This window comes from Pleurodeles waltl, chromosome 4_1, assembly GCF_031143425.1.
Source record: "Pleurodeles waltl isolate 20211129_DDA chromosome 4_1, aPleWal1.hap1.20221129, whole genome shotgun sequence".
In the NCBI taxonomy this organism is placed as follows: Eukaryota; Metazoa; Chordata; class Amphibia; order Caudata; family Salamandridae; genus Pleurodeles; species Pleurodeles waltl.
Window position 1 is genome coordinate 689,685,915 of NC_090442.1, and position 13,322 is coordinate 689,699,236.

Consider the following 13,322-nt stretch of genomic DNA (forward strand, 5'->3'; position numbering starts at 1 on the left):
AAAGAAGGGAAAAACGCAGTGGTTGCCAAGACTCGGGTCTCCTCAGGCATTGATCGTCCGCAGCGGACCAATCCATCAGGCGTCCGAGTTGCCGATGAGTCCCTGTTCGGGTGCCAATTTGTCAAAGTAAGCCTCAGCAAGGCTTACTAGTGCAAGGGGTTTGTCTTCTCTGCACAAAGTCCTCAGACCATATAGGAAGAAGTTGGCACAGAAACTGAAATAAATGACAAAGTTTATTAAACCACATGAGGTGGTACTACAGTTCAAACAGCACCCTTTGGTAATGATTGAAGTAGCACACTGAACTAAGAGAGCATGGTCCTTTTATACCCATGCAGGGGCTAAAAAGAAGGTGGTACAATTATAGAAGCAAGACTTATATACATATAAAGTCATATGGAAATGCACAGTCGACAGGTAGGAGGGGCTAACAGTTTTCAAGGACTAGTAGACACATTACTGTTGGTTACTAATTACTAACAGCTGCAGACCTTACTGGGCATGTGCAAAGTGGGAGATGCTAAATAAAACTTGTCACTAGACAGATTTTCAAGAGTAGTTAACAGGAAGGTAGGACAGGGCACATGGCAGCATGTGGCAGAGAAAATGTCTGCCATGAATACAAAATGGATTCCGCGAAATGTTCACAATAGTTGCTAAATACAAGATGTCTTCTGCTAATGCTTAATCTAATCGCTACTAAATTACAACACCTCATCCCAAAATACACAAACGCAAGCACACACCCACCCAACAGCAATCCATCTCACAACAGCATCCAGCTCATGCACCTGCACCCAAAAACAGCAGACTGACACCTCCTACAAGCACTCCCTCTTCCTCCACTCCCAAACCTTCACCCTCTTCCCACCCCAATGTCCCAAAGAAGCTTTTCCTAGCCAGCATTGACCTATTCCCTACCCCTCCCCTCCGTCATTCACCTCACGCCAGGGTGGCCAGAACCCAGCCCTCACCTCACCAGAACCCAGCCCTCACCTCAGCCACTAAGTCCACATCTGCTGTGGTTTCTGCAGCTTTGAGACGCTTTAAGGAGGCTCTAGCTGGCAGGTTCAAGGAGGCACCACCATCTTCCAAAGGCAGGAAGGGGCACAGAACACGAGCCAGGGCACTTCAGCCATTCTAGACTGCAGGTAAAGGCCTGGAGGTTACCACCACAACCGCCAGCACTGCGACCTGCACCGCGGTCAGCATCGCCACCTGCACCGCGGCCAGCACCGCCACCTGCACCACCGCAAGCACTGTCGCAAGCACTACCACCTGCACCGCCACCTGCCCTGCCGCAAGCAGCACCACTGCCAGCAGCAGCAGCCCCAGTGGGTAGCCGTCCAAGGCTGCAGGGGAAGGGCTGGAGCCTCCCCCCACCACTGGCAGCATCAACACCAGCACCGGCACTGCCACCATTGTACAGCCGTCCCCGCCGGCGGATGGACTGTAGTCCTACCTCCATGGAGTGTCATGCATCCTGCCCACAGACAATCGTGTGGGTCTGACACCCAGGTGAGTGACTGTGACCTTGCACTCCCCAAGATCTGCATCACAAGGCACAAAGCCCCCTCCAGAACCAGTGAAAGAAGGCATCCACTCACCCTATCCTTGGCAGGATGAAGCACACTGGGCACAAGGCCCCCTCCAGAACCAGTGGAAGAAGGCATCCACTCACCCTATCCTTGGCAGGATGAAGCACACTGAGCACAAGGCCCCCTCCAGAACCAGTGGAAGAAGGCATCCACTCACCCTATCCTTGGCAGAATCATGCACACTGGGCACAAGTCCCTCTTCAGAACCAGTGAAAGAAGGCATCCACTCACCCTATCCTTGGCAGGATGAAGCACACTGGGCACAAGACCCCCTCCAGAACCAGTGGAAGACGGCATCCACTAGAGAGACTGTGGCCTTGCACTCCCCACAACCAAGCAGTGGGCAAACCACCCACTAGAGAGACTGTGGCTTTGCACTCCTCAGGAACAAGCAGTGGGCAAACCACCCACTTGAGAGACTGTGGCTTTGCACTCCCCAGGACCAAGCAGTGGGCAAACCACTCACTTCAGAGACTGTGGCTTTGCACTCCCCAGGACCAAGCAGTGGGCATGGAGCCCCCTGCAGGAGCAGTGTCGTTATGCCATCTTTCGGCTGACGTGCCCCCCTTCCCTGTCCCACTGAGGTGCCTGTGTGTTTTCGACCTGATGCCCCTGCAGTGTTCCCTCCGTATTGAGGCAGGAGTCAAGTGTGGCCTTGGCCTATGTGTTTTGGCCCAGTGGGCCACGGACATTTTGAGTGGGCATTGTCCCGCCTTTTGTATGTATTGTAGATATTGTAAATACTGTTTTTACTTTCTGCACATATTTCTAAGTATTTCTAATATTACACTTAATTTACTCCATTCCTTTTGTCCTTGCGTTATTCCTGAGGGTTATGGGGTGTATAGGTAATTTTGTTGCATGTGTTTGTGTGTATGGTGTTGGGGGTGAGGGTGGGGTGGGGGAGTTGCGTGTGTTTGTCACTCTCTTTTTCCTCTCCTCCTCCCTTGTGTGCTAGGTGCAGTACTCACTGTGGTCGTCGTTGCCGGCGTTGGTGCTCTTGGTATATGAGCAGGTACACCAGCATGGGAAGACCTGCAGCTCGGGCTCCATGGCATTGTTATCGCCCCGGAAAAGCTAGCGGATGGGTGGGTTGTAAGGGGTGGGCGGTACATTGTCTTCTGCCTGGCTGTTGGCTGTTACCGCCACGGTGTTTGTTGCTACCACCATGGCGGTTGTAGTGTTAAAGTGGCTTTATGTGTTGGCGGTTTCTGCCATGGTCATGATTCCATTTTTTTTACTGCCGACCTGTTGGCGGTGTTACCACCGCTTTAACACCGACCACCAGGGTTGTAATGAGGGCCTAAATTGGATCTGTACAATATTTCAAAAACATCTCATTGCTAAATGTTTCTTTTATAGTTTAAATGATAATAACTGCTCTATCTTCCTGATCCACAAAACAAGAACAGATGCATACAGTACATCATAATGGAACAAGAGGTACATTTCTAGTACAAAGCCTGTATCCATTATGAAAATAAGGCCCTTAGAAACCAATTAACTTGTTGTATTTTACAAATTTAGCAAGAGGTTGCTTTTCCTATTGTTTCTTTCTCATGTTCCCACGAATCTGAAATATGCCGACGAGTGAATGGATCATTTGTAGGCTGTTGTGAATGTCAGTGCGCTCTTTTAGCGCTTGGTCAGCACTCTATAAAAAGGTGCACGAGAAAAGCTTTATGTAAGGCAAATATTTAACTTGTACATTTACTTTTAAATAGCACTGTTATCAAAACAAATTACCACAGTGCTGTACATAACCTATGTGATAGTCTAATTTCAAGCAATTACACTTGTAACTAGACATTAACATCAAGCGCCACTTCCCACATTGCACAGGTGCTGGGCAAATTTGACTTCCCCTGCGCAGCTTTTCACTGAGGGCTGGAAACTGCCTCAGTCTGAGAGCTTTATTCCTCTCACCGCAGCCATTGCCACCATCAACTATACAAACAATGTAGCATGTCATAGAGGTATCCTGACCCCAAAGGACACATGGAGGGGTCTTTCAGGGACCCCTCATGGCCAAAATAATTGCCAATTTTTTTCCCACTGATCCATGGATCCGCGTGGCATTTAGAACTGCCCCCTGTGTAAAAACGTGAAGGATCTCTGGATCTAAAGCCAACTAAAAAACACACATACAACCATTCACACACAAACCCTCTTTCTTGCATGACCAAAGGCAGAGCACGGTGGTGGCTGTATTAACGTACAGTAATTATTTATTACTTCAGGTTAAAAACAAAATAGACATTTACTGAGAAAACCAAAGGTTACAGGAATAATATAGTTAGCTTGACATTTTACCCATACAAGACCATAGAAATTCAGCAGTTATAGTTAGATGTATAGTTATGCTGACCTAACACATCTATGTATAACTTGTGCAATAAAGTAACTTTAGCCCGTGAGTTATAGTTTCTTAACACACAAACACACACACACACACATATATATATAAATCTCTCTCTCTCTCTCTCTATATATATATATATATATAGAGAGAGATATACATATGTTACCATGCTTCCCCCACTGTCACGACCCCCTCTTGTGCCCTCTGTGCTGCGGATTTTACACACTGTGCTCATATAATCCTTCCCATGTGACAATTGTTTTGTCTCATGCAATTCTTGGCCCTCCTCCCAGAGCTCTTGAACCATTGAACCTCCTGTTTGTTCTGTCTTGCACCTGCAGATGAACCACGTGTTTCCTGGGCAATTAACTGTATCCACCCTCATCTGGTGATTTTTACCATTATGCTCTAGGATTCAGTAAACTGTTAATAGTTTCCAACTGCCACATGCACCTCCCACCTGCAAGAGATCATATCTATTTGGTAACATGTGGTCTTCTCCAGGTTCCTTGGAAACCTCCACTCTTCCACAGGAGGCATGTGCCTTTCTGGAACAGTCTCTTCTTCCAGCATAACTACCCATCTAAACCTGTATTGGGTCTTAGCCTCATTCCAGTCCTGTGCAAGGATCTTCCCTGCACTCACCTCCTGAGTCACCCAGAACCTTCAGTGATCTAGTCTTCCAAGCCTTCCTGCTGATCCCATGATCCTGATTCCTGCGACACTTCCAGTTTCTACATTTTTAGTTTCAATTTCACCTCTTCTTAGGCGTCTTGCACCACAGCCTCCTGTCTTCCTTTGAATTCCAGTTAAAAACCTGAGGGCCTGATTCAGAACTCGGCAGATGGGTAAATCCGTCACAACAGTGATGGATATCCTGTCCGCCAAAATCTAAATCCCATTATCTTCTATGGGATTTAGATATCGGTGGGAGGGTTATCCGTCACCATTGTGATGGAGTTACCCATCCACTGAGCTTTAAATCAGGCCCTATGTCAAGGCTAAGTACTTGATTCTCAGATTATTTTGCACTAATCCATAGTCTAGTTTACATAATCCAAAACTAAGTTTCACAAAGGCATGAATACATTATTATGAATCCCTCAGACCCAAAGAGGTCCAGCTCTCCTGACTTTTTTCTTGGGAGCGCTCCAAACTTTATTATACCTGAACTGAAGACATTTTTCACAGTATTTTACAACTAGTATCAGGTATTGGAGAAGCCTCTACCTCACGAACCTGCATTCAAATTTTTAATATGAACAGTGTTTGGTATGTCTTTTGAGGGTGTGCCAGAAAGACACCAGTTTATTTTTTAAATTGTTCCTGCTCTATTATACAATATATATGCTGAAACCTGTAAGCGTACATGATTTGTAAACAATTGCTAATACAATGCGAACTGAGAACTGTTAATAAACCATGCTTCTTGTTGTATCTACTGCTCCGCACCTGCATCAACAGTAACAAGATCCAGGAATTTCAGACTCTATTAGGCAGTATCACAAGGCAGCAGAGCAGAACCAATAAAGCAAGTTCATATTTTCTTGTTTTATCCCATGCCCCCTTGCCCCAGGAGGCAGTGTATGAACTTGGGTTGATCTCTCAAGCGGGATTGGAGTTCCTGCATTGTCTCCACGGTAGGAACCAGCTAATTGTATAATTATCTATCTATCTATCTATCTACCTACCTATCTATCTATCTTGCTTCAACGTGATCTGAGAACAACACCACCTTGCACGTAGATGACTTCCAAAACCTTTATTCTCTTTCAATCAGGAATGTCTCTTCCACTTGATTCAAAACAAAGAACAATATAAAGCAGCCACAACTAACAAGTGTTTCATACACAGCCCTTCTTCAGGGCTGTAAAATCAAAAGAAATATACATAAGTGTTTCCACTGATCAAAAAAGAAAACTGCAACATAAGAAATGAATTATATATATATATATATACTACTATGCAGCATGTCCAAAAAGAATAATGTAGCTCAGTAGAAAATGCAGGAAAGTGATATTCAAGTAGGTAGAAAGCCAAGCAATCCTAGTTAATTGAACAATTTAAAGCATGTCCATGAAATACAATGTAACCTTGTTGTATAGTACAATTAACTGATAATCATGCATCAAGATCAAATCTCTCCAATTCAGTTGGTCGAATATATTTTTAAAGCCAAAAGACAGAAGAACAAGCCAAAAAAAATAACCACAACTAATGGAGTCAAGGAATTACAAGTCCAAACGTATATCTCTCCAAAGTTGAGTAATAAATGGTTCTACTCTCACAACAACTTGAATGACAGTGTTGGGAGTTGAGTTTGTGCTATACGGTTCAAACCTTGAAGGACAAAGGACACAGAATCCAGAACTTAACCCCCACAGCCAAAGGGTCTGTCTCTCTGGTTGTGAGAATAACTGTGAGAGTGTCTGTCTGGGTGTGTGAGTGGGTGAGTGAGGTTCTGAGTGATTCTGTGAGGGAATGTGCAGCAGTCTAGGTGGGTCTGTGAGTGGGGGCATCAGTGTATGAGTGAGTCTGTGAGTGGGTGCATCAGTGTCTGAGTGGGTCTGTGAGTTGGTGCATGAGTGCCTGAGAGTGTATGGGTGTGGGTATGTGAGGGTCGTAAGGGGTCTGTTAATGGGTGCCCAAGGGTCTGAGTGGGTTCTGAGTGGGTTAATGAGTGTATGAGAGGGCCTGTGAGTGGATGTGTGATGGTCTGAGTCAGTCTGTGAGTGGGTGTGTCAGTGTCTGTGTGGGTCTGTGAGTAGGTGCATAAGGTTCTGAGTGGGCATGTGAGTGTTTGTATGAATCTGTTAATGCATGTACAAGTTTCTGAGTGGCTCTGTCAGTAGCCGCATAAATGTCTCAATTCTACTATGAGTGAATGAATTAGTGTATGAATGAGTCATGATTTATTTTTTGGATGATACTCGCAAATTCTTCGTTATGTTACACAGGGGACGTACTGAGTGTCATGACGTATTCTCGAATATTGCATGTCGTGAAAAAAACATTTTCAAGGTCATAATTTCACCCTCAAAGACCCCTACATTAGAGTGACGCATAAATTATGCAAAACAGAATATATGTGTATATATATATATATATATATATATATATGAAAGAAAAGATGTCCTGATCTGCGTGTTACGGCGCACTTAATTCTCCGGTGGTGCTGGTTTGAGGCAGGACAACCATATTTTCAAAAAACAAGATTCTCTTTCTGTTTTAGCAAGAGAAAACCGCACTCTGTCGTTGTGCCAAAAATACCTTAACTTTTAATACATTAGTGAGATCATAAACAAACAAACAGGAATCCCCTGACGCGTTTCGGTCTCACCAGACCTTGTTCACAGGTGTTTCCTGTGTGCTAATTTCGGCACTTAAAATAAAGTACTCCAAAGTAACAGAAAAAATACTCAAGTTACACCACTTATCAAGAGTTACTCCATAACATCACTAAATATATATACTTTAACAAAGAAAAATTAAACGTTTTTCTAAATACATATTTACCAAATTGTAACAGTGTTTTGACTACAATCCAAGGTGTTTTTCACTGAGTTCCACATTGCATTCTGGTATATGTAGTTTATAGCATTTCATTAAATCAAATTATTTTTAAATATATGTCATAAAATCTTGTTTCAGCGACTAATGGAGACTTCAAAACAATTTCTGAGGTGTGTTAACAAAATATAGGGGCCCTCATTATTTTTTAATTTATATTCACATTGGATTCATATTCATGTATTGCATGTTACCTACAATAGCACAATCCCCAAAGTTTCTTTTAAACAAGGCCCTCGCTAAATCCTGCACCTCTGATGGAAGAAAATTAATGTTTGGGTATTATTCCTTCAGTCAATTTATATTGATAGCACCAAAATTGTATGTCTATCTGACAAATGACAACGGGAAAGAAAGCATCTTATCAATTGGTGGAAATGACATAAAATAAATGAATGGCAACATCTTATGAGCTATGACAACTCTTATAGGTGTACAAATAACTCCTCATCCTGGTTTAAACCTAGCGGGGTGAGAGATCGGATATCAAGTATATGTCTGGATTCTAGTTGACGCAATTTCTTTTCTCTGTCACCACCGCGTTCTGATTTTAGTACCTGATCAATTACATAGAATGTCATGAGTTCCCACTTGCTATCATGTTTCTGTTCCATATGTCTCGCTGTTGCATAGCTCCTATCTATATTGATAGTTGCTCGAATATGTTCTAAAATTCGCTTTTTAGTCTCACATATGGTACTGCCAACATATTTCAACCCACAAGGACATTCAATCACATATACTGTGAATCGACTTTTACAGTTCAAGTGCTTACGTATCACTCTCTCCATGCCAGTATTTGTTGAGTACTCTTTCTTATTCACCCCAATTTTACATGCCTTACAACTGCTGCACTTCCAAACGCCAGTTTTCTGTAACCAGTTTGCTTTTGTAGTTTGGAAATGGCTGTGCGATAATTTATCCCTTAAGTTTGCTGTTCTTCTGAAAGTCATTAATGGGTATTGTCCCATGATTTCCCCCACTATTGGGTCCATTTGTAAAATTGCCCAATGGTTTTCCAAGATTTTACGAACTTGTGTAGCACTCTGTGAGTATGTTGTTATGAACCTCAGCTGTTGTTGTTTGGCATGTTTAATGGCTTGGTTTCCTCCATGAATTAGTTGTTCTCTTGATGATTGTTTCACACGTTTCTGTGCCAGAGCTAAACACTTTTTCGGATATTGTCTTGCCAGGAATCTCTCCTCCGCTAATTTCAAGTGCTTCTCACACTCTTCCGGCTCTGAGCAGATTTTCTTTATTCGTAGAAATTCACCATAGGGAATGTTCCACTTTGTTCGTGGTGGGTGAAAACTGTTAGCATGTAATATGGAGTTCGTAGCTGTTATTTTCCTGTGCAATGAAGTCTGAATTGTCCCCTCTTTAACATAAATTTCTGTATCTAGAAATGTCACACGTGTTGCACTGATGTCGTAGGTGAAATTAAGTTTGGCTACATTAGAGTTCAAGATCTTAAAGTATTCATCAAATTCTGACTCAGTACCATCCCAGATAAGAAAAAGGTCATCAATAAACCTCAACCAAGTCACTACTTTTTGTTGGTAAATCTCGTTTTCTTCTGCCCAAGCTATTCGTTGTTCAAACCATCCTATCGTCAGATTCGCAAAATTGGGAGAAAAAGAAAAACCCATTGCCTTGCCCTTAATTTGCAGATACAGTTGTTGGTTAAACAAAAAATTATTATTTGTTAGACAAATGTTAATCATTTCCAGAAGCATCTCATTGTGTTGATAAAAACGTATATTCCTTGGGTTGAGAAAGAATTTGCATGCCTGGATTCCTATTTGATGTTCAATGTTCGTGTACAGCGAAACTACATCCATTGTTACTAATTTATAGGTGTCCTGCCAAGGTATCCCTTCCAATTGTAACAGTAAGTCTCCTGTATCATGTAAATAGGAGTTCAAATTTCTTGCCAAGGGTGCTAGAAAGAAATCTATGTATTCTGACATAGGTTCTAATAGAGATGCTTTGGCTGATATTATAGGTCTACCTGGTGGATATTGCAAATTTTTATGAATTTTAGGGAGGAAGTATATTGTTGGAGTTACAGGATGTTCCACTAACAAATATTTTGCCTCTACTTGATCAATGAGGCCTTGATCTTCCCACCTTAAGATACACAAATTTATCTCCTCCTTCAGTTTTATTACTGGGTTCCCAGTAGCAAGTGCATAACAGGTTTTATCCGACAATTGCCGCATCGCTTCTTTCACATAATCCTGTTTATTTTGTATTACAATGTTTCCACCTTTGTCCGCAGGTTTGATTTCAACCATTGTTTCCATCTGAAGTCTGTGCAACGCCTATTTCTCTGGTATGGTTAAGTTCTCCTCTTTCTTATTCCAATTCTTTTTATAAAGATCATGAATGACCATCTCCGCAAATAAATCTATTTTATTCCCTGCTGGTAGTGCTGGGTAAAACTTGGAAGGTGGTCTTTTATCTGTCAGGCCCGCCCCAAGGGGTTTAACTATTTCAGTAACTTCCAATGGTTTGTTTCCCAGATCTAAATTCACCAGAGTCATCAACGTCTCTTTATCTCCCACAGTAAGGTCATACTCCTGTGTTGGTGGATCATTTTTCTCTTTCATTTTAGTTTCCGCAAAGGTTTTGGCAAGTTTGATTTTGCGTATATACTTATAAAAGTCTATGCGTGTTTGTACTAAATCCAAATCTGTAGAGGGACAGAATTGTAGCCCCTTTTTTAGGACAGATTCCTCCGATTGGGACATTTCTCTGGTGGAAAGATTAATAATATTTAGCTCTTGAAAGTTGCCGCTGTTTGAGCCCTGGTTTTTCTTTGTCTTCCCTCTTTGTCCCCTTCGTGTGGGTTTATTCCTTTTGCGCCTCGTCCTCTTCCTCTCCCTCTTGTTTTGACTTGCTGATCTTTGGATTGTTGTTGGAGGGCGAGGCGCATCTCGTTTAACAAAGTTAATTTTACTCCCTGTGTATTTATTGAGGTTGATTCTCCTTCACTGGATTCATTATCAGTTGACCTTGATTCATTACTTGATTTATCAGATTTTTCAAATTGGGATACATCTATTTGTTCCTTCAACTTTGCATATTGAAATCTCCTTGCAAAGGTGAAAATTCTCCCCTCTTCATAGTCACTTTTGTCCCTTTGAAATTTAGTTTGTTTGCGTGTTTTCACAGTCTCCTCATGTTGTTGAATTTTTGAAGCCATTTCACTCCTGATTTTACTTTCTTCTTCAGTTAATTTTATGCCCGCAATTTCTTGTTCTAAAGCCTTCAATTCAATCTGAATTTTATTCAATGCTATTTCCACATGTTTGATTAATATCAAAACTAATCCCTTTGATGAATCCAAGATATGTGCACCCCATTCTTCCAACAGTGCACTGCTTGCATCTTGGTGACTGGGCATGATACCAATTCGCAGGCCTCTTGGGATTCTGTTCACTTCAACATATTTCTTCAGGGTAAAAAGTTCCCACCATTTATTAATCTCTTTGCGTGATAGTTTCTCCCATTCACGTAATTTCATCTTCACACCACCATGATTCTGCGCCACTCCACTACTTTTGCCATTCAAGTTTGAGCTACTTGTCGCCTCATTAAAAATCTCTGCAGCTGTTGCAGTTCGTATAGCTTCTCTTTCCTCCATTGTGCATAAAACAACTCTATTTTGCTTGTAGATCCCACTCTTTTGTTAACACACCTCAGAAATTGTTTTGAAGTCTCCATTAGTCGCTGAAACAAGATTTTATGACATATATTTAAAAATAATTTGATTTAATGAAATGCTATAAACTACATATACCAGAATGCAATGTGGAACTCAGTGAAAAACACCTTGGATTGTAGTCAAAACACTGTTACAATTTGGTAAATATGTATATAGAAAAACGTTTAATTTTTCTTTGTTAAAGTATATATATTTAGTGATGTTATGGAGTAACTCTTGATAAGTGGTGTAACTTGAGTATTTTTTCTGTTACTTTGGAGTACTTTATTTTAAGCGCCGAAATTAGCACACAGGAAACACCTGTGAACAATGTCTGGTGAGACCGAAACGCGTCAGGGGATTCCTGTTTGTTTGTTTATGATCTCACTAATGTATTAAAAGTTAAGGTATTTTTGGCACAACGACAGAGTGCGGTTTTCTCTTGCTAAAACAGAAAGAGAATCTTGTTTTTTGAATATATATATATATATATATATATATATATAGTTATAGTTAGGACTATGGCCCTCATTATGAACTTGGTGGCAATCACCGCTGACCGCCGTGCTGGCAGTGAACAAGTGGATATCGAACGACCATTGGCGGTAACGACAGCTGCGCTCAGAAACGGGACCCGCCAACAACAGAAGCACACATTGGCAAATATGTATAGCACACACCTGACACACATCCAGGCCACCATAAAACACACCCATACACAACCCACACTCCTTTGCAATGCCAACAGCACCACAGAAATCAATACCACATCACACATACACTCAAACAACCAGCACACAAGTCACACACACAAAACCACCACCAAAAATCAAACACAGCATACACACATCACAGACCACACACACAACCACACAACACCGTCACCAACACACCCACAACACATCACCCACAACACACACCATTACACCCCCGCTTCACTGACAGGGAGCTGAGGACCATAGTGGAAGAACTACTCAGGGTCGAGCCACAGCTATTGGGGGCACAGGTGCAGTAGACACCCTTGGCCAAGAAGATGGAGCTATGACAGAGGATTGTCAACAAGGTCAATGCTGTGGGAATCCATACATGCACATGGAGGGATATCAAGAGAGATAGAATGACCTGCAGGGGAAGGAGCGTTCATGTCATCACCACATAACATCGCCGTACTGAAGACTGGTGGTGATCCCCCATCACCTCTCTCTGAATACACCAACTGGGAGGAGATGGTCTTGGCTATCCTGCACCTGGAGGGCCCCACTGGACTCCCTGGAGGACTGGACTCGGGTAAGTCAACTATACCTGGAATGCATGTATCACCCCATCCCTCCCACTACCACCATGCCACCATCCACTACCCAGCCCACAACACCCAGACACTCCTACCCATGTTCCCTGAATACCCCCCCCACAGATCAATATCCAGCTCCCTGTGCACAGTCACCAACACAGGCATGAAATGGCAGGACTACTACAGCACCATGAATGCAACACCCCTATCACTAAAGGCATCCAAAAGAACACGAAGGGACCCAGCATACTACCACATGGGAATGGAACCACCAATAACTCCTAAGCAGTGCTGCAAGGGACAAGTAAGTGCAGGACACTCACATCTTTATTCTCTTACACACAGACACCACCACCCATTCTACCTGGACGGAGACATCAAGGAGTGCCAGTCCTCCACCTGAAGATGAAGGTCCCACTCAGGAGCGTGCAGAGGGATGCCTAAACACAGAGGAAATCCCTGGGACATCCCACAGCCCTGGACACCCCTACCACTCAGCCACCACCACCAGCTCTGCCACAACTCCCCCACACCAGTGTCTCCAGGCCACGGACTAGCTGCCCACAAGTACAGAGACCTGAGTCTCTACCCACCACTGTGCAAGATGATGAAGGGCCCAGTGCAAGTGGGTCTGGCAGACCAGTGCATGGGACACAAGTAAAGAGGACTAGGGCCAGTGGGAGGGGAGCCGTGGGTCAGGGGGGTGGCCCAAAGAGGGATGTAGCTGCCCAGGAGGCCATTGCTGAGGTCCTGGGAGCATACCGACATTCCCAGGACAGGATGGCCCTGATC